We start from the raw sequence: 21,283 nt of genomic DNA on the forward strand, positions 1-21,283 counted from the left end.
CTTCTGTACTTGGCACTGGTGTGGCCAGTGCTGGAATACTGTGTCCACTTCTGGTGCCCACAATTCAAGAAAGATGCTGATAAATTGTAGAGGGTTCAGAAAAGAGCCCTAAGAATGGTTAAAGGATTAGAAAACATGTCTTGTTGCAATAGCGTGACCAGACAGCAAGTGTGAAAAATCAGGATGGGGGTAGGAGATAATAGGAGCCTATATGAGAAAAAGCCCCAAATATCGGGACTGTCCCTATAAAATTGGGACATCTGGTCACCCTATGTAGTGATAGACTTGTGTAGTTTAATCTATTTATTTTAAGAAACAGAAGATTAAGGGGTGACTTGATTACAGTCTAAGTACCTACATGGGGAACAAAGTATTTAACAATGGTCTTTTCAGTCTAGTAGACAAGGGTATAACATGATTCAATGACTGGAAGTTAAAGATAGGAAAATTCAGACTGGAAAGAAGATGTAAATTTAACAGTGAGGGTAATTAATTATTGGAACAATTTACCAAGGACTGTATTGGATTCACCATCGCTGACAGTTCTTAAAACCAAGATTGAATTTTTTTTCCTAAGAGATATGCTCCAGTTCAAAAGGACTTCTTTTGGGGAAGTTCTCTAGCCTTTGTAATATAAAACATCAGCTTAGATTATCACAATGGTGTTTTAGAATTTATGACTGTACCTCCTCACTTCACACAGCTATCAAAAGGATATAATACTTACCTAACACCCAGGACATGAAACTTACTACTAATGCATGTTTGTAGAATACATTCAGATCCTTGGGAGAACGGTGTTATTTAAGTGCAATGAATTTTCATTACTAAGGCACTATAATCCAGTACAATTATCAAAGACAAAACATGTCTGACCTTTCTGATTTGTTACAGTGATGATAGGAAATGTTGAAAGCACTGTTTGTATCCCTTTCTGAAAACAAATGTTCAATTATGAATACAGCTCTGCAGTTCTGGTTTATCCTTCTTTATAAGAAATTTACTCTTGGACCAAGTCAGTCCCAGTTTCCTAAAGGAAGTACAGAAAGAGTATACTGTCTACAGCACAGAATGATCATTATTTGCAATATTTTCTTAATCCTGTGCAGAAGTAAGTATCAACAAATTTATTTCTAGCCAAAGGAGAAGAAAAAAAAAATGTATTCTGGAAGCTGGACTCACTTTCATCTGATATCAGGAACCAAGGAAATTGACAGCAGTGTGTTCTAAAACAGTTGTGTATAATAGATTAAAGCAGTGTTTCCCAAACTTGTTCCGCTGCTTGTGCGGGGAAAGCTCTTGGCGGGCCGGGCCGGTTTGTTTACCTGCCGCGTCCGCAGGTTCGGCCGATTGCAGCTCCCACTGGCTGCGGTTCGCTGTGCCCGGAAGTGGGGGCTTCCCCGTGGCCCCCATTGGCCAGGCACAGCAAACCGCAGCCACTGGGAACCGCGATCGGCCGAACCTGCGGACGCGGCAGGTAAACAAACCTGCCAGGCCCAGCAGGGGCTTTCCCTGCACAAGCAGCATCCCAAATTTGGGAAACACTGGATTAAAGGATTAATTGCAAAGAAAGTAAACTTTGAAGGAAACACATACACTAAACCCAAAGGGAGAAACAGGAGCTCTTTGGTTGGCATGTTAAATTGAGACCTTAACAATTCTCCACAGGAGTGGGAGTTTTAGTTCTGTTGGGTGGAGCATATTGCTGTACAGACAGTAACATCCTGCCCACCAAAATTCCCATTTAGTCTCAGATGATTGGTATTCTTCATGTTCACTTCCCGCTACACAAAATACCAGCATTGCATAGTGGTGCTGGCGCAGAACAACAATGCATTTCCATTTCAAAGATCAGTGGATTTCAAAGGTGGGTGAATTGATGCCTTTATAGTCCATCAATAAAGCATCTTGGGAAAGATGCAAGGTGACATGTAAGTATCACACATACGGACATTTGCAGTTTGCAAACTGCATCACCCACTCAGTGCATTATTATTCTGTGCCTTTGAGTCCTGTAATTTTGCCTCCTTTATGTTACTGACCATTTAGGAATTAAGAGTTACATTATGTGGTTACAAATTGGTAAAACTCTCCTAAACAAAGTGGGGATAAATCTTATGCCCACTTCCCAGCCTGAGTGTCCAAACTGTGTACCGGGGAGTTCTATGGGGATCAAGGGAAAAAACAAATCTTCCCGCATAGACTGAAGAGCAGCAGCGAGGTGCTCTGAACCACTTCAGCCACCTCAGGGCTGCCAAAGACTCCATGGCTGGACTTTCCCTTGGCAAGGTGAATACATGGATCCACCAGCCAACGTCAGCTTCTTTCTGCCCCAACCCTTTCCTACATCTAGGACTGGAAGATAGTTCCTCACCAGCAGAGACTGTAGACATCCTACAGGAGTACAGCCCAGGGTCCTGCTGGCACCACTACCACCCTCAGCCCCTTCCCACCAAGACCTGCACAACAGTACTGCATTGGTTGTGCTATAGCTGGAGGGATGGTGAGGGAAGGAATAGCTGCTTATGCTGCAGGAGAAAGTTATCACTCACACATAAAATTACTGCACATATATGAAACACTCCAACTAATTCTTGACCATAAAATATCTGAGCAAAGTGATGACAGGATTCAAAATCCAAAAGAAATATATATTGCAGGGAAGAGGGTGTTTCAGGACTGTCACATTAATCCTTGGGAACCCTTATACTGTCACCTTACATTTTGTCAAGTTTTTAAGAGGTGCAAAAAGAGTTTGTCATGCAGTACCGTGTTGTTGCATAGGAGAAAGTTACAGAAAAATCTTGCGGAGCAGGTTTGTTCCTATTCAGTTATTTCAATTTCAATGAAATCCATTCCTTTGATTTTTCCCCATTCACTGCCAGTACCTAGAATCCGTTGATAATTGGGCAGTGTACCTTGCAGATTTCTAATTATAACCCATTTTCAGTCATGACTGTTTTGTCTGTACTCCTGGAGTTTCACAGAATTCTAAATATTCGTTAACCATGGCAGAAGAGACTGTTCCAATCACCCTCTACTGTCATTCTTTCTTAAATGACTTTGCGTGGGGCTTCGCAACATTTCCAGTCAAAGCAATTGGCCTGAACAAACAAAAGTAGCTCTTCTGTAATTATCTGTGGGGTGATTATGCTGGAGATGCACTGTAACAAATTTCATAATTTCTTCCTCATTGGTTTGAGTACAATGGGCCTGATTCTGCTTAGGTAAATCAGAATTAAATCCACTGAAGTCCATTCAATTAACCCAGTGTAAAATTGGTATGAAATAAGAAAGTGGCCTTCTTTCATTTGGCTGCTGAAACATTAATGGAAAGATTTCAGAGTCTGCTTATGTTTTGGAAAGCTACAGAAATGTGAGTCCAATACATGCAAATGTCAAATTCAGTCTAGAGCAGGGATGGGTCCAAATCAAATTCCCAAATGTGAAAACTCTCCAGCATGGGAAATGTTGAAAATTCAAAGCTGGATCCAAATGGCCTTTATCCTGAACTGAACAAAAATTCCAGATCTGACCACCACAAAACTTGTGTGCTTGAAATCTAGATTTGAAGTTTGTGATTTGAACTCAGCCTTTTTAACCAGAGGAAATTCAAGAAAGTGTTTTGTGTTTCAAATAAAAGCATTCCCCAGCTCCATATCTGTTTGGGACAGATTTTGTAATAAAGCCAGAAGAAGGGTGAATTTATCAGCACTGCCTGTAAATTAAACACATGTAAAGGCATGTAAATTAAATACATAAAGAAGAAGTTTTCTGGATGAAAAAAGTGTTGCTTTTTCTACTGCTAAAGCAACAGTGTGTAAGCTACATAATGCATTATTGTAGTGGGAGAGAAAACTGTCAATGTCTAGTTTTTCAGGGTCAATTTTCTGCATTTGTGGTTAAGGTCAGCACACAACATAGATAAGTGCATTCATTAGTATGTGCAAGTGTATGCTTTTACACACAATTTGTGTGTACCAAAAATCAGTCTGAACTTCAGACAGGCTCCATTTTTGACTTGCTTCTGCAGGGCCTCTAATTGCATGCATATACACTCAATTCTGTAATTGCGTGTGCAAATTTGGGGCATTAGAAGCAAACAATTACATGCCAAAACCGCCATTATCTAAGTGCATGGGCAAATATGGTAACTGCATACATGTAATTAGAATCTAAGTTTCAGGACCACCTTAAGAAAAAGGTGTCTATGAGACAGCAACCGTACTCTGGGAAGAGGTAATAGGGTTCAGCAAGTAACTTGGAGCTCCTGAAGAAGAGGCTGCTATCGTGTTGTGCAAATTACAGTACCATTTCTAGGGATATTTTAATGTATTTTTCCTCTTTAAATATCACATCTGCATTTTGGTTCTATTATTAATAATATCTTTCTCATTTACGTAGCATGTTTCCTCCAGAAGAGTCTCAAAGCACTTTACAAACTGCAGTGAAGTGCAGCTATGTCTGGGGTGGATTGTAGCAGCTATTTAAAAGTATATAGCAAAACAGCAGTTCAGCAAAGAAAGTGAACAACAACTTGTTTAAACAATTGAAAAATATAGATAGAATGTAGTTACCCATATATGGGATTTGTCTCACTAATTCTTATATAAAGTTCTATGGAACATTTTCTACTATAAGAGATCAAACACTATTGGCCTGACAAAGGTCCCTTTACACCACTCTGACAGTATAAAGGAGCTCAGAGTGGGTGTAAACTGTAATGTAATGTGCATCCACTTTAAGGACCCTTTATACAGCCAGATAGATATAAAGAGGCACTAGTGTAAATAAGAATCAAGCTCTGTCTCATCAAAAGAATCACTCCCTTTCCCCACAAAGTGGAGCAAAGCAGTCAACTGTAAAAGTTGTCCTTCTATAAATAAAAACTATTTGCTATACCAAACTAAACCATTTGGAGAAGAAAAAAAAAAAAAAAAATCAGTGAAACAAGGGGGGAGGATGGGATGAGGGGAGATTACATGTGTGTGAATTACAGTTTGACAGATTTGTGAGATCCTTCCCTCTGATTTTCTGTTACAAGTGGGGACGTACTGCAACATAGTGTACTATAATCAATCACTTACAAATTGCAAACAGGACAAGCTCCAGAAAATTTCCTCAGCTTAACTGCCATGTTTTGTTTAAATAAGTTGATGCATTTACATATTTTGTACTCTGAAATTATCTAAATTCCCTGCTTCCCCCGACCCCACCACCACACTTTAAAAAACTAAAAAAAAAAAAAAACAAAAAAAACCCCCGACATGCTAAATGCTTCTGCAAAAGTTAGATGCCCCAGAAGTATATATTAGTATGCAATAAACTAACCCGAAATGGTTCATCCATATACGCTCCATAATGTTCTGGATTTTAGACACCACTTCTCATGTCTCTCCCCTTTCATCAGCTGTCTGCCTGGGCCTTGATCCTCTATCATCTCCAATAAAGAGACGTCCTCAAGGTCCCTCCTTTTGAATAGGATCAGTCAAATAGTTTTGCCTTTTATAGTGATCCTCTCTCAGTTACAGAATAGGACCTTGAAATAAGTGAAAGAGCCAGTCCCTGAAGAATCCATCCCAAGTGTTAACATAAGAACAAGTGCATTCTGGGTCAAGAGTTCAGTCACAATAGCTTCAGGTAGATGACTGGCCATGATAAATGTATTCTGTAAGCCAGCTTGTGGACTTTGTATTCAAATCTACCCCTCTACCCATCAGACAACATTGCCTTCCTTAACTTACAAGTATGACAATATGATTTTGAGTCAAGACTTCTAGATTCTATATCTGCTAATGACACCGATTTGCTGCGTAACTCTGGGAAAGTTACTTTACCTCTAAATACCTCAGGTTTAGCCACTTATGAAATAGACACAATACTGACATACCTCACAGGAGCACCATGATAATGAAATATTTTTAAAGTGCTTAACTATTTGGACAAGAAGGCGCCAAGTAAATACACAATATTATTTTTAAAAAACTGCTTAGCTGAACCATGTGTCTATATGAAACACCTTCTTCTGTTCAGTGTAATATTTTCTGACACTATAGGGTGTGCTCTACTATGTCTCATCCTGTTGGACTACTACTTATGGGCTAAACTGTAACATTTAGCCACATTACTATGTTGGGGATGTTGCAGAGCCACCCCACCCCAGGGGAAGCCTCAGAGAAGCACAATGCCTCCCACAGCAATCTGGTTGTACCTGTAGTGTCTAGGGACAGGGGAAACAACCTCAGACTACCCTTTAAAGGGGTGCAGTATAACACACACACACACCCTCTTCTGGCTAGCATGGAGAGGATCAGAGCCATAGCTCGGCCTGCTGGGGCTGTAATTCTGAGTAGCCTTTATATAGGACACCAGAAAGGGGCAGGAGGAGATTGAGGTTTTTCACCCCCTACTTCATCACAGCCAGCCACAATTTAGCCCTATATCATTCCCATAAATGCCTTATACAGTCATGGGGCTCAACTGTGCCATCCTTACCTTGGGTAGTACTCTACTTAGTGAGTCGTGTCATCTAAACAGTCTTTGAAATCAATGGGACTACTATAGAGTAAAGTATTACTCAACAGGAGTAAGGGTATTAGAAACCCCCTACATTAAGAAGCCAGGGGTGACTGGGAGGCCTTTGGTAAATGATCATGTTTTGCAAATATCTGAAGAAAATTAAAATGTATCAAACCTGAAGCCACATCAACAACTCCTGGCTTTGGAGCCGGTTGAAACTCAGAATTTCTGTTCCCAGGGAAATTCAGGCATGTTGAAAGTGTTTGTTCCAATTCAGAAAGAAAACTTGAAATTTATAGCTATCCTGCCAAAATGAAGTTCTGAAAGGTTTTTGTTTGGTGGCGGGGGGAGCAGAATTTGTTCAGGGCAGCCCTGGGAGTCCCCCAGAGACAGGAGAGTCCCTCACCATGAAACAGGGAGCCCCAGAGCACCATCTCAAGATCAGATCTCGGAGTTTCCAGGCTCTGTCATGTACCAAGGAACCTAGGCCCTGAGAACCCCTACTGGAACTGGGGATCCCCAGACTTCTAGGGTCCCTGCTCTGCAGCTGGGAGCCTGGTAGCTCCCAGGTCCTCAACTCCAAGACAGTCACCATGGCAAAGGTGCCCCATAGCTGTGGGCCCAAAAAGTCATGGGGTTCCCAATTGCCCACCAGCTGACCTGTCAGAAAACCAGGTAGTTTTCTAACATAATCCTTCTTGTGAAACAGGGTTCCATCAGAACCTAACCTGTGTTTCCACAGAAGTTTTCCAAAACTGAAATGTGTCTGCAAAGTTTCCAGTTTGATGAATTTGCATTTTTCAATGGAAAGAAAAAACACCATTTGGTTGGAAAAATCCTGACCAGCTCTAGTTTTAATTGTAAAATGGAATCATATTGCACGAGTGCATACTGTTTGGGGAATGGGGGAAAGGAAGGAAGCAGACAGCTTGGGAAGGCTGATCAAAACAGATGTTTAAGGTTTGGTACCTATTACACAATATTTTGGAAGTTCAAATTACTACAAAGAGAATGTAATCCAGGTCCCCAGCTCATCCTTCCAGTAGTCCCGGTTTCATGGAATTGCCTCTCTGTCACAATTAACCCTCTTGACAGGCACTTGCAGCTTTACCCTTGGCTGTGCATAATAAATTCACAACAAAATAGATGAGCTATATTTTGGCCATTTTGCTAATTAGTGTAACAGACTGGAAAGAATTGCGATAAGCCTGTGCCATAAGACGACAGGATCACTCTGTCCAACACAGCCCAGCAGGATGCTAGACTCACAGTTATATAACACGTGTCTCCTTGCTGCCACGTTCCCAGCGTGAGATAGATATGCAGTCATTTCATATATATAAGCCCATCTTCATATCAACGATATCAAATTCCCAGCTCTGACATAAGACCCTGAATGCTGTAACAACTGCAGTTTCATGTAAATCTTATGTCAGTAATTTTCAAGTATTTTTTTTTCATTTATTCTGAAGTGGTTAATCGTTACATCCGACATCCTGCTCTCCCTCTACTGCTGTGAGATGTTCCAGAAATCCAATTTTAAACAACCAGTCCCTCATTAGAAGCCTGGTGGAATGCTAGCTGAGAAAGTGCTGCTCTCTGATTGGGTCATTTGCATTTTTTGTAATAACTTATTAAAATGTTTCATGAAGACAAATGAGACAGGAAACAAACAAACATTACATGTGCAGAAGACGTATGGCATTATTACATTGAATACTCTCTCCTTCTATGAGAGAGAAAAACTTCAAGGATATCCGATACTGAATTCACTGGGCAAAATCCACTGAGACTGGTACAGGTATGCGTAAGTTATGCTTCCCTGCCCTTATGAGGCCCCTGCTTACATGGGAGAAGACACCCTGAGAAATGGCGGTCAGTTTTTCCATTGCCACCCTCTGTGGAGCTCCCTTGAGTGAGGATCTGCAGCAGGAACTGCTAAGAGGAGCTGAATGGTCATGCTTGGCTACCATGAGCATGCCCACTTTGGGGCCTGTACTCGTGCTATGGTACAAAAGGAGGTTGCGGCAACTTTTCACCACTGTAACCTCACCTACAGGTTACAAATTTCAACCGGTGAGGCCCTCTGCCAGTCCCAATATGTAACTTTGGGAAACCATTTTTAGTAAAGAGACGTGACTATAAATAGAGCCTCAGACATTCCTATCCACCTGCAAAAGATGTAGCCTGCAAGGATAACAACCCTGAGGCTTAATTTGCAGAACCCTCTGGAAAAGCAGAGCAAATGTCTTTGCAAGAGAAGCAACAGCACAACACACATGGCTCAACCCAAAACTACCTTAAAATCACCAGTATGCAGAGAGCCAGCAAAAACATGTGGGCTCCGAGATTCTTTAAAGAGCCGTTAAATCTCGCTTTGTGTGCAGTAATGGCAGAAGCTATTATGTTATCATCTGGGGGTGTCAAACTAATTACAATTAAAAGATCAAGAGTATGCAAAGGATGTACCTTCCCAAAATTAACATTCTTTTAACATGTACCAGCAGCATATTCACCTCTTTCACTCATGCTGATGACACAAATGGTCATAATAGACTGGAGTCTATAAGGAAGGACCAGTAATCTGTTTCTTGATATAAATTACTAAATTCTAAACTCATATTTACAAAAAGCGTTGCAGGGCATTCAAACAGCATCCACTCCAGCGCTTGAAGTTCTTTTTGCATGACATCTGACGAAGAAAAGGCACTTTTCCTGACTTTGTGTCTTTCAGATGGAACTTCCAACCACTTTGAAATTCATTTATTTTCTATCATTGAAAGTGAACAGATGTAATGATAGTCTGTTCTCTTCTCGGTACTCATAGGCGTCATATAGGCAGCTCTTGTCCTCACTGAGGAGAGAGCAGTGCCTTAGAGATTGGTTAGAATCCAGATCTAGACTTGAAAAGGAACACAAGCTTTACCAAGGCACGCTGATCCAGTTTTCCAGTCTGGATGCTTGTTACTGAGATTGAACATTGTTCTTTGTGCCAAGTTCAGAACTGGACTTGGCTACAGGCCACATCCATTGGCCCCCCATTCTACTCTCAGTAATACCAGTGTAAATAAGAAGCAATTCCACTGAAGTCAAAGCCCTTTATAACTAGTGTAAATGAGATCAAGACCATTTCTACTTTTTCCATGCACTACCTTGGCTTGTTATGGTATATCATTTTGTGTACTCTACTGTACTACCATATTAAACCATAACATACCATGAGGATATAGGTTAGACAGAAACTCTACAGCTGGAACCTCTTTATTTGCACCGCCTGGTGCAAACCAAATGAGTCAAATTATGCAATATTTCTGATTAACAGAGGCTCAAGGAAGGGACACTGTACTGGGAATTTTTCATATTCATTTCATGGATTGCTTTAGAAATAGGCATTGCACAAAACACTAAGGCCAAGATTTTCAAAACAGGCTACTAAAGTTAAGCACCTACATCAATATTTAGGTGCCAAAATAAAAGTAGCCAGTTTTTCAAAGGTGTTGAGCACACACAACTCCCAGTGATTAGTCCTCATAGCATTACTTAGGCAACTCATCACCCACTGAGAAAAAGACAGAGCCCAAGAGAGTGGGCAGAATCCTGAAGCTCCCTGTTTTGTTAGCAAAAAGAGTGAAGCTGAACTTTATTAAACTCTGTCCACTGCTCTGTCCATGTGGCTGAGTTGCTTCCAGCCTAACTCCCCACATTCCATTTTCCTAGTGACCCATCAACAACAGTCCCTCCAGAGAACACAGGCCCTCTGACTCTAGTTCCACTGATCATGAGACATCTTCCTTATTAAAAATAAATAATTGACACCCAGATCCCTGTCACGGGCGGCACTCACCACCAGACTGGTGCCTCCTCCTGTTACTCTGGGGATTAGCTCAAGACCAATACCCCCCCTAGTCCACAGTTTGCAACCATCACTATCTTTGCTCCTGCCTATGGCTCCTCTCTCAGCTCCCAGAACTGCAGTGTCCTCTTCCCAGTTCAGCCCTCTGGCTAGGTTTTCATCTGTGTTTCCCCCTTCTGGGGATAGGTAACTCTGTCCAACAGTCCAGCCACTTCCCCAGTGACAAGTGTGGGGAAGCCAGGCCCACCCACTACTCCAGGCCCCAATCCAGGGACCCTGTAAATAGCAGCCTCCTGCCGCTCCTCTGTAACCTCAGTCAATGCTGCTCTATTTCCCTGGGCCACTTTCCCATGACTCCAGGAACTTCTTCACCCTTATCTAGGGCCTCAGCTGCTCAGTCTCAGGAGCCAGCCACTGCTCTGTCCAAGGTGCTTATAGTTCTCTCAGTCCTCCAGGGACAGAGTCCTTACTCTCTGGGCTCCCAGCAGCAACTGACTCTGCTCTGCCTGGTGGCTCTTTTTATATGGGCCTGCTGGGTTCTGATGGGCTGTTCTTCACAGCCCCTCTCCTACTGACTGCTTCCCACACAGCCTCCCTAGGGCAATATTAACCCCTTCTCTGCCAATGTGGGGCAGATGCCCCAGCACACTCCCATCCCATGTCCCTTTGAACAGATATTGCTAGCACATAGCAGAGTTGGAGACTTGTTTTTACCACATACTCAGCTGGTTACATAGTTTGGTCTCCTCAACCTGTGATCACAACAGGAGTGACCACTCTGTCACAAATCTGAGTCTAGGAAACTCTCTCTCTCTGGAGTCTCCTCCCTCTTTGTGGATGGTTCTCTCTCCATTCTCTGATGACCTGTGTAGACTGTATGTGTTGTATCTGCTGGCTCGTGTCTTCTGTTCCTGTGGATCACCTATCTGTCTTTTCCACCTCATATGACCTGGGTGCCACCACATTCCTCATGACTCCTTTGGACCATTCCTTCTGGAGTTTCTCTATGTCTGGATCTTCAAAGGAGTGCATGTCTCCATGGCCAGTAGGTCCTTGGCTGGACTGTCATACTCTAGTGCCTACATCCGCTGGTTGTTGGCCATCTCGTCTCAGCAATGTCTCCATCCTTCTGTCTGCAACAGATCTCCCCTCGTTCGTAGCAGGGTTTTGGTCCTTCATCTCAGTGCCTGCACTGAGCTGTTTTGGCATCCCTGCGATGGGGTATATTCCTGTGTGCCAAAAATGCCAACAAGGGGTCTGAAACAGAAGAAATAACCTTGGTATAACAGTCTTAGCTGTTTTCACAGCTAGTTTCATTTTACCATTGCTGTGGAGTATGCTGGGGAGGTGGAGTGGTGGTCAAACTCTAATTTGCATGCAAATTCCTTGAATTTTTCCAAGGCAAATTGCGATCTGTTGTCAGAGAATAAGGTGTCTGGAATGCCATCTCTCACAATGTAGGTCTATAATTTGCCAGTCACTAACTTGCTTCTTGTGTCAAGCAGGGCTGAGGACAACAACCTCCCAATCAGATTTGAGTAGAGTCCAATGTAAGCAAGTATTACTACATTGCCTTAAAAGGTAGATAAGTCTGCTCATACCTTTTCCCATGGCCTAGAGGGCAGCTCATGTGGTAACAGAGTCTCTTTCTGCGGGCATTTATCATATGACTGGTGATGTCTCAACTTTCTATCAAGAAGCAGAGCTGAGTATTCATTCTCAGCCAGCAAACACACTCCCAAGCCTAACTAAGACAGTTGTCAATGCCCAGGTATGAGGCATGTATTTTTTTTTCCTTATGTACTGTGGTGTGGATATCAGCTTTCTATCCCCAAACTATGATTCCATCCTGTATACTCACCTCAGTTTTAAATTGAAAATATGTTTCTGTCCAATCAGTTCTTGGCTTTTGTCTTCTGGCCACCCTGCTACTACTGCTGTCTTGACAGCCTGGAGTTGGATGCCCTTTTCCATAGCCTCTTGGATGTCTATCAGCTTCACTGTTGAAACTTGGAGATGCTGCAACATGTTTCTGGATTCAGCATCCTGATTCCTTTCTCCCAGCTTGCCGATTCTGGGTGTATATGCTAACACCAGTAATGGTCCTGAACAACATCTGATCTCTACCTGGTGGCACTGGGGGTGCATCAACATGCACTGTAATCTCTGGAGCACTACACAGGGGCTTCACCATGATTGTCTCTAGGGGTTTGTGATCGGATTGTGCTATTACTGGCTAGCCCTAGCTGTACTGATGGAAACAATGCACTTCAAATACCACAGTCAGAGGCTCTTTTTCTATTTGGGCATGCCCCTCTTCTGTCTCTGACAGGGCTCTGCTGGCATTAGCAACAGGCTGCTCCTTCAAAAGAGCTGCACCCAATCCTTTCTCTGATGTGTCACAATGGAGTATCAGTGGCTTTCCTGCTTGGTAATACTTCAGAATGGGGATATTCTTGTTTCAGCATGTCACATGCTTGCTGGGGGGACCTACCAAGTCCCACTCAGTGTCCTGCCTTGTGAATGACATGTGGGTTCCACTACTGCAGCCAGGTGTGGACAGAAAATGTATCATTCCTATGAAGCGCTGTACCCCTTTCCCATCCACTGGAGCTGGCATGCATGACTGCCTTGACCTTGTTGGGAATCTGCTTTCAGTCCCTCTGCTGTGAGCAGATGTCCACTGTAGGTCACCTCATGATGTTTGAAGCACATTTTTTCCTGGGTAGAGTTTTATGTTCTTGCCCCGATACCACAGTAGAAAAGATTGTAGTTTTCTGTCATGGTCTCGTTCACCTTCTGTATCATTGCTCCTTTCCCCTACAGTGAGGGTGTCATCTGCAATTATTTTCAGTCCAGGCAGTCCTTCCAGCACTTGGGTGAGTCTTCTCTGAAAGACCTGTGGTGCGGATTCTGGACTTATGCCCATAGGCACATGTAGCCATCTACAGTGATCAACTGGTGTTGCAAAGGTTGTCAGCATGCTAGCCTTTTTATCCCAGCTTATCCCCATACCTGTTCATCACATCACAGACAGTAAGGATTTTGGCTTTGGAAAGTTCTGGTAAGAGGTCATGAATTGTGAGCTGTGGATAATGACATTTTTTCCAATGCCCATTGCAATGGCTTTGGGTCTATACAGCTGCATAATATGTCTGATGGCTTCTATTCCACCACTATACTGCTTACCAGGCTGTTCTGGCCTCTATAGGTACTACACTACCACTAAAAGAACAGGAGTACTTGTGGCACCTTAGAGACTAACAAATTTATTAGAGCATCAGCTTTCATGAGCTACAACTCACTTCATCGGATGCATAGAATGGAACATATAGTAAGATAGGTGTGTGATCTGTGTGTGTGTGTATATATACACACACACACACACACAGATAAGCTGGAAGTTACCATACAAACTGTGAGAGGCTAATTAATTAAGATGAGCTATTATCAGCAGGAAAGAAAAAAAAAAAAAAAACTTTTGTAGTGATAATCAAGATGGCCCATTTAGACAGTTGACAAGAAGGTGTGAGGATACTTAACTTAGGGAAATAGATTCAATACGTGTAATGACCCAGCCACTCCCAGTCTCTATTCAAACCCAAGTTAATGATATCTAGTTTCCATATTAATTCAAGCTCAGCAGTTTCTCATTGGAGTCTGTTTTTGAAGCTTTTCTGTTGCAAAATTGCCACCCTTAAATCTTTTACTGAGTAGCCACAGAGGTTGAAGTGTTCTCCTACTGGTTTTTGAATGTTATGACTCCTGATGTCAGATTTGTGTCCATTTATTCTTTTGTGTAGAGACTGTCCAGTTTGGCCAATGTTCATGGCAGAGGGGCATTACTGGCACATGATGGCATATATCACATTGGTAGCTGTGCAGGTGAATGAGCCCCTGATGGCGTGGCTAATGTGATTAGGTCCTATGATGGTATCACTTGAATAAATATGTGGACAGAGTTGGCATCGGGCTTTGTTGCAAGGATAGGTTCCTGGGTCAGTGGTTTTGTTGTGTGGTTGCTGGTGAGTATTTGCTTCAGGTTGGAGGGCTTTCTGTAAGCAAGGACTGGTCTGTCTCCCAAGATCTGTGAGAGTGAGGGACCATTTTTCAGGATAGGTTGTAAATCTTTGATGATGCATTGGAGAGGTTTTAGTTGGGGGCTGAAGGTGATGGCTAGTGGCGTTCTGTTATTTTCTTTGTTGGGCCTGTCCTGTAGTAGGTGACTTCTGGGTACTCGTCTGGCTCTGTCAGGACCACTGTTCTGCGGACTTTTGAGCTCCTTGTGTACTCGGTTACATAGTACCACTGGAATTTTCCTTTGGGTAAGCACACAGGTTCCACTGTGGGGTCTACTTCCATTCACAGCTTTCCTTCAAAGCACCCACTGCCTTTGGGAAAACAAAATGCCAAAAAAAACTAAAAACCCCACATATTGCCATATGCTCTAAAAATCATCTCCATAGTCTGTAGGACTGCCTATTTTGCTTCCTGAGCTTCAGCTAAAAACTTCTGATGCTGCACCTTGATCGGATCCGTGGCTTTTATGGCTGTATTCCCAAGAAGGGGCTGTGGTGCTTCCCATCCACCACCACAAACTTCAGTTTCTGTTAATTTTTCAGGTTAGTTACAGTGAGGTCATATTTTCCTACAGTTGCATTATGCTCTTACTGTACATGTTTAGATTGGGCCTGCTTATTGTAATGGGTGTATTTGAGTCCAATTCACCCTGAGAAATCACGCTGCAGGAGGCCCCACAATCCAGCTGAAATTTGACAGGAATTTCCATACTAACACTGTTGCATGCATGGAGATTGGTGTTGTCCCCTGTTGCTTTCCTGTCCTGACAGTTTGAAAGTAATAAGTTCAAGGAGAGAGTCATGGCTGTCTGATGTGCCCTTCCCCTCCTGTATAAGTCTGAGTTAATTTTTCTGGGGCCTTTCTCTGCTCTTGCACACACTGCTAGAATGCTTCCACTTGCCACACTCCTTGCAATGCTGTCCTAGTGTGGGGGCATTTCCCCATCACCCACTCATGCTGTCTCCCAAAATAAATATATCTCATTATGAGTATTGAACCGTGGCCACCTGCTGTCCTTTGCTATTGTCTCACTCCATGTACTTCTGGGGACATTGTGTTGCGTAGAGCTTTCATCCTTTCTAAGCATCTGTCTAAGGTGAGATTGCGTTCCCGAAGTAGCCACTCCGCAGATGAGGATCCCAAGTGCCGCAGACTGTCCTGTCCCAAATTAGTGCATCTGTCAAGACCCCAAAGTTGCATGTAGTAGCCAGTGTGCTTAGAACAGTACCATAGGGGTCTATCCCCTGCCCTCTGAATTGGTCTGTAGTAGCTAAGCTGTGTCACTCCACTGCCCTTAGGCTTGGGGCAGCAGAGAGTTATGGAGTGGTGCCGATCTTTCTGCCTTGTTCCCCCATAAGGCAAAGTAACAGTTTTACTTTCCTGCTATTGCCGTCCTCCTGTATGGCCAGGTCTGAGTACAGCTCGAACTCCTCCTTCCACCAGGTCCATCGCTGGCCTATGTTTGTGTCTGCAAAATCCAGGGCTCTTGGGGACTCCGCCTCCAGACCAAGTTCCATGGCTCATGGTACCAACTGCTGCGTTGCAGAAAACTCCCAGCTCAAACGTTGCAGAAAACTCCCAGCCACCATGTTACATTTGCAGAGGGAAGCTGAAGGCAGGTTAAGTTGAACAAGTGGTACCATGTGGCTGAGCTGCTTCCAGCCTAACTCCCCACTGTTCCTCCACGGACCCTGGGCCTTCTGTCTCCAGTTTCACTGATCAGGATATAGTCCCAATATCTCAAAAAGTAGACTGTTCTATTTAGAGGTCTAACTTGAGGTAGCCAAGTCTGAAAATTATCAGAAAGTAGGTTTGACACATTTGTCATCCAAGAGCAGGGAAGCCGCATAGAGTGAACAGAGCCACACTAAGGGTAAGTTGTGCTTGCAAACATCTATTTGTACCTGTTAAATTACAGTGAATTAAATGCAGACAAGACTAAGTGCCCTGTCAACTCATTTTTTAGAATAAAATACATTGCATGGAATCGATTCCTTCACATTGTCCCCAATTAAGCAGTTGAGTTGTTTATCAGGGTTCCAGTTAAGTCTCTTCCCCCATTCTCCATACCATATTATTTGTGTACGCTTGGATAGTTGCATGATTTGATATCTCAAACTATATTTGAAACCCCAGCTAAACTACATGGATAAGTCACAGTGAAAAAGTTGGATGTGAGGCAAATGATAATTAGGGCACCAATTTCAAGTAATTTAGTGAAATTTCTTTTTTACAGATTGACCAGAGTCTACTATTCTTTATTTTTCTTGCTGTTTTCCCCCTCTTTATTTGTGTGTCTTCTGCATCAGTATGTACAACATTATCTTCCAAACAATTCCTCTAATTATGTCACTGCTAAATCATTCTGCCTAGTGAATTCCTATTGAGACTGGTGTTTAGTGAGTCACTGTAATATTGTGCCTCAAGGTAATTTGACATTATTTTTCCAGATTGTTTACTAAGTATTCATGGGGAGGTGGGAATCAAGTGAATAGGAAGACTACCTCCCTATTAATTAACCTTCACAATGTTCCTTTGAAGTATGTAAATATTATTACCAATTTTTAAATAGGTGAACTAAAATTAAGTGATTTACAAAAGGTCATTGAGTAAGTCAGTAGTAAAGTGGGACTAGAACCCTGGGAACACAAACCACAAACCTAGCTCTTAGTAGTTTATTTATTCTTAGTAGTATTAATTATTATTATTATTTATGTAATACCCAGAGACCCAATCCAGGATTGAGGCCCCACTGTGCTAGGCTCTGTATAAACCCTTAGCAAAAGACAGTCCCTGCCCCTAAAGAGTTTATAGTTTAGAGAGATAAGAGAGACCAGGGGTAGGAGAAAGGAAGTATTATTCCCATTTTGCAAAGGAACTGAAGCACAGAGAAATTGAAGTAGAATTTTCAAAAATATTCAGCATTGGCCTAACTGTACTCCCTGTTGAAGTCAATGGTAAAATCCCCTCAGATTTTAATGAAAGCAGAGTTAGACCAACGTGGAGACTTTCTGAAAATCCTACACTCAGGGTAGGTCTACACTGCAATTAAACACCCATGGCTGGCCCACATCAATTGACTTGGGCTCACAGGGCTCAGGCTGCAAAACTGCAGTGCAGACATTCAGGCTCAGGCTGGAACCTCAGCTTTGGGACCCCTCAAGATGAGAGAGATCTACGGCTCTCATGAGCTGCTGGTGTCTAATTGCAGCATAGACATACCTGAAGTGATTTTCATGAAGTTTCACAGAGAGTCAGTAGCAGAACTAGGAACTAAACCTAGCTCTTCTGAGTCACAGTCCAGTTCTTTTCTTTAACCACTAAATCATCCTTCCAGTCCCCTGCTCTAATCACTAGACAATACTCCTTCCACTTTGCCTTTTCTTTTATCCATGCCTCTAGCTACATCTTTTTTAATTTAAAGTGTACTAGTTTCAGTCCTAAAAAGCAACACTTGGTAGAACACAAACTAAACTGCACTTCGCTATCTCAGTAAAACACAGAGTCCCAGCTACCCTAGTGACAGGAGTAACAAGTTTTGCAAAGCAAAAGGAAATTAGAGACTAGGAAGACAGTATCAACTCCAACAACATTAGCACACTTAAAGCTTCATTTCCACTCTCGGTAACTGCAGAGTTATTTGGGATCTTCAACATTTCCTGGAATTCTTGAAAGGGCTGTTTGCAAACAATTCTCTCTCTTGTTTTCATCTGAACACCAACCTTGTTTATTCAGCCAAGGTGTTCTAGTTTTCATTTAAAACAAAAACTGTAAGAGCTGTGAATGTATTCACAAAGCTAATGTTTCTGATGAAAATCTTCTTTGTAAGGGAACCATTTTTGTAGATCTTTTAAATGAAAGTAAAAACACACACATATTTAATGATAGTGATCAATGGGCCCTTCTCTTGCATAAACATAAGAATTGCTGTAGGTCACTATGATGGAATGAACAGAAACTAGGTCATTAACATTTGTCCAGATTGATGCAATATCAATATGCATTTTGTTTCTACAATAATTCACCCTTGACTCACAATGCTGGGAAAGCAGTTGAACATATTAGCCATCAGTTCAGCTTTTCAGATCACTGTGTAAATAACACTAGGGTTTGGGAGAGATGGAGACCATTTACTGATACAAACAAACTTCTGCAGGAGGATTTATGGCTGCCATCCAGATCTTCACACCTTCTAATACCGACTTCAAACAAGTGTTGACAGGTATTCAGATATAAGCAACCTCTTGTTTTCCGATAGATTTTATGACAATATTAATATTTGTGGCTCTGCAATGATATTGTTATTATATAATTTATTCCAAATACACTTTAGTATAGCTCTAACTTTATAAATAATTATGGTATCAATGCCATTAATACCTGGTTGTGTACCATTTCATTATAACAGTGGCATAATGAATAGCAAACAGTGAAGTGCTATATTTTTTCATAAAGTTATATTTTGTCATAGTGGCATATTATCTTCTTTTGGTCCTTTCATGATTTGACATTTTCGGTGCCTACTGCCAGTGATTCTCAGCCTTTTCCACACCGTGACTCCATGTTATACCAGAAGAGTTTTGGGAGGCCCCATCTGGAATTTTCAGAATCTGCTTGCATCTAGCCTTAAACAGAAGGGAAGGGGTTGTGACCCCCTGAAACTTGTCCCTGACTCCTATACTGAAAACCTACACATTAGTTATTCCAAGGTCTCCTCACAGATTAGTAAACCTGAAAACATGGAGTAGTGAGCAAGTCATCAAAGTTCAGAATACTGTGAAGATCAGACGTATCACTGCAAAGCCCCAGCATTATTTCATGGTAATATTCTCATGAGGAGAAAGACTGGAATGACAAGAGAGATTAACAAAATTAATCTGACCTCTTGAGTAAAGTTTGCCAAAGGCACACAGTGTACTCACTGAGGAGGAGTTGAGTTGCAGTCACTTCCTCCAGGTTTGAATTTGGGCCTTGGCTAGGTGCTGTCACTGGCATCTCTGCAGGATTTTTACCTTAACACACCTCTTTTGGACAGCCACATCTCTATTTCCTCCTACTACCACCCTTTCAACACAAAAGTTACCCTTGCACACCCACAAAATAACCAAACCAATGTAAATTATATCACTCACACCTTCTCTGAATTTTGTCCAACAACACTTGCACACACTCATGCCTATAGTCCCTAGCTAACCTCTTTTCCTGATGGTCTCACCATCCACCTTGTGATTGATAGGCTTTATGTTTGTCTTTTTTCCTCCTTTTGACTTTACAGTTCCTCTCCCCACTCAGTAAGGTTGTATGAAGCACTGACCAGCCAATGTGGTGAACTAATTTAAGATTCCTCCTCCTTTCCACATATGCAAGGTTCTGTAAGAGCAGCAGTGGCTCTGCACTTGTGCTAATGAAGTTGTAGGATAGGCATAAATGCTCCTTGGAGTCAAGGAGTCTATAGGCAACCACTAGGCCTCAGTACACTTCAAGCTATAACACGGCCAGATTGTGCCTTGTTACTCCTATTAGTGAGCAGTTACAGTTACATGCATCCCTATTCAGGAAAGCACTTAAACATGCCCTCAAGCATTTTTCTGAATAGTGTTGCACTAAGCTGGCCTAAAAGTGTTTTTCTGAATGAAGGCCTCATTGATTTCAGTGACAGTACTTATGTGAGTAACTACTCACCAGTGGAACTAAGGGGTTCCAATCTTTTTCCAATCAAAGTTTCATCTTTTTGTTTGCCTAGTTCTCCCTCCATCTATGTCCCAAAGGATTGCTAAAAGCACTTCTCATATCTTTCAGTAGCGCTGAGCACCAACAATTCCTACTGTATCCTGTACCCAGGTGGCTGCTTACTGAGCACATGCTCATGGACAGGGGTAGCTTTGCAGGCACCCTACCTCTGTTAGCTCCTTCTTAAGGGCTCCTTAAGCACACCACAGTTTCTCTTATGCTTAACAGCATACCCCCCCCCCCCCCCGTGTCCTCCCTGGGGCTGGTTTAACAATAGATAAGATACAGATAGACCTCAGAATCCTTAACAACAAAAGGTTCAAACAATCCTCACAGTCCACAAAATAAAGCCCATCACCATAAAACAGAAGTTCATACTCAGCCCTGGGTCTTCCAGATATAGAGCACTTCCTCTCTCCCAGTGTGCTCCATCTAAAGCCCCTTTATAGCCAGAACTGTGGCCTTGACTGCCTTCTCCTTCAGGGCCTGCCCTGTTATGAAAGAAAAGGCAGTTTTTATAATGCCCTCTTTCAGAGCGCTCCTCCTGATTGACTGGAAGAGAGGGGAGACCTGCCCCACTCTATACTCTAGGGCTCCTGATCCTGGGCCCTTAAAGGAACTGTGTCCTGGGGTTTTCCCCCATCCAATTCCTAATTGCCCAGGGCCACTTTCTGTCTTCTGCTACCAGGACATTTCCTGGGCCTTCATTCAATCCAACTCCCTGAAATGGAGTCTTCTGGCCCCCTCTATTCTTAGAGAGCCACTATACCCCATTGCATAAATAATAGAAGCAACTAAACCTCAACACCTCTGAAAATCAGGCCACTTTTATTTTGATGCCTAAATATGGATTTAGGTGCTTCAGTGTAAGCATCCAAATTTGAAAATTTTGGCTCGAAAGCCTTAGAACACATACAAAGAAGCAAATTTGACAGGCGCATCTGTGCATCCTCCAAAGGAGAAGTTATATCATGCTGTTGTCATTGTCCACAGCTGAAGGGCCTGGTCCTGCAGATCTACCCATGTCAGTGCTACCATTTACTCACATGAGTAAGGACTGACGGATCAAGCCCTATGACTCTCTGGACACACTGTATGGGA

At 42.5% G+C, this 21,283-nt stretch overlaps 1 long non-coding RNA gene across 3 annotated transcripts in view; it reads right to left on the minus strand.

Moving 5' to 3' along the window:
* Nucleotides 1–20,747, minus strand: part of LOC122466019 — a 46,454-nt gene extending 25,707 nt beyond the window's left edge. For 2 of the 3 annotated variants that reach the window (XR_006291215.1, XR_006291214.1), the window contains exon 1: nt 20,561–20,747. This is a non-coding gene — a long non-coding RNA (uncharacterized LOC122466019). Of the gene's footprint in view, nt 1–10,363; nt 10,844–20,560 lie in introns of those variants that run through there. The other variant, XR_006291216.1, reaches the window with a different exon arrangement.
* Nucleotides 20,748–21,283: the final 536 nt, after the last annotated feature.

The sequence above is a fragment of the Chelonia mydas genome, chromosome 5 (genome assembly GCF_015237465.2).
Source record: "Chelonia mydas isolate rCheMyd1 chromosome 5, rCheMyd1.pri.v2, whole genome shotgun sequence".
NCBI lineage: Eukaryota > Metazoa > Chordata > Testudines > Cheloniidae > Chelonia > Chelonia mydas.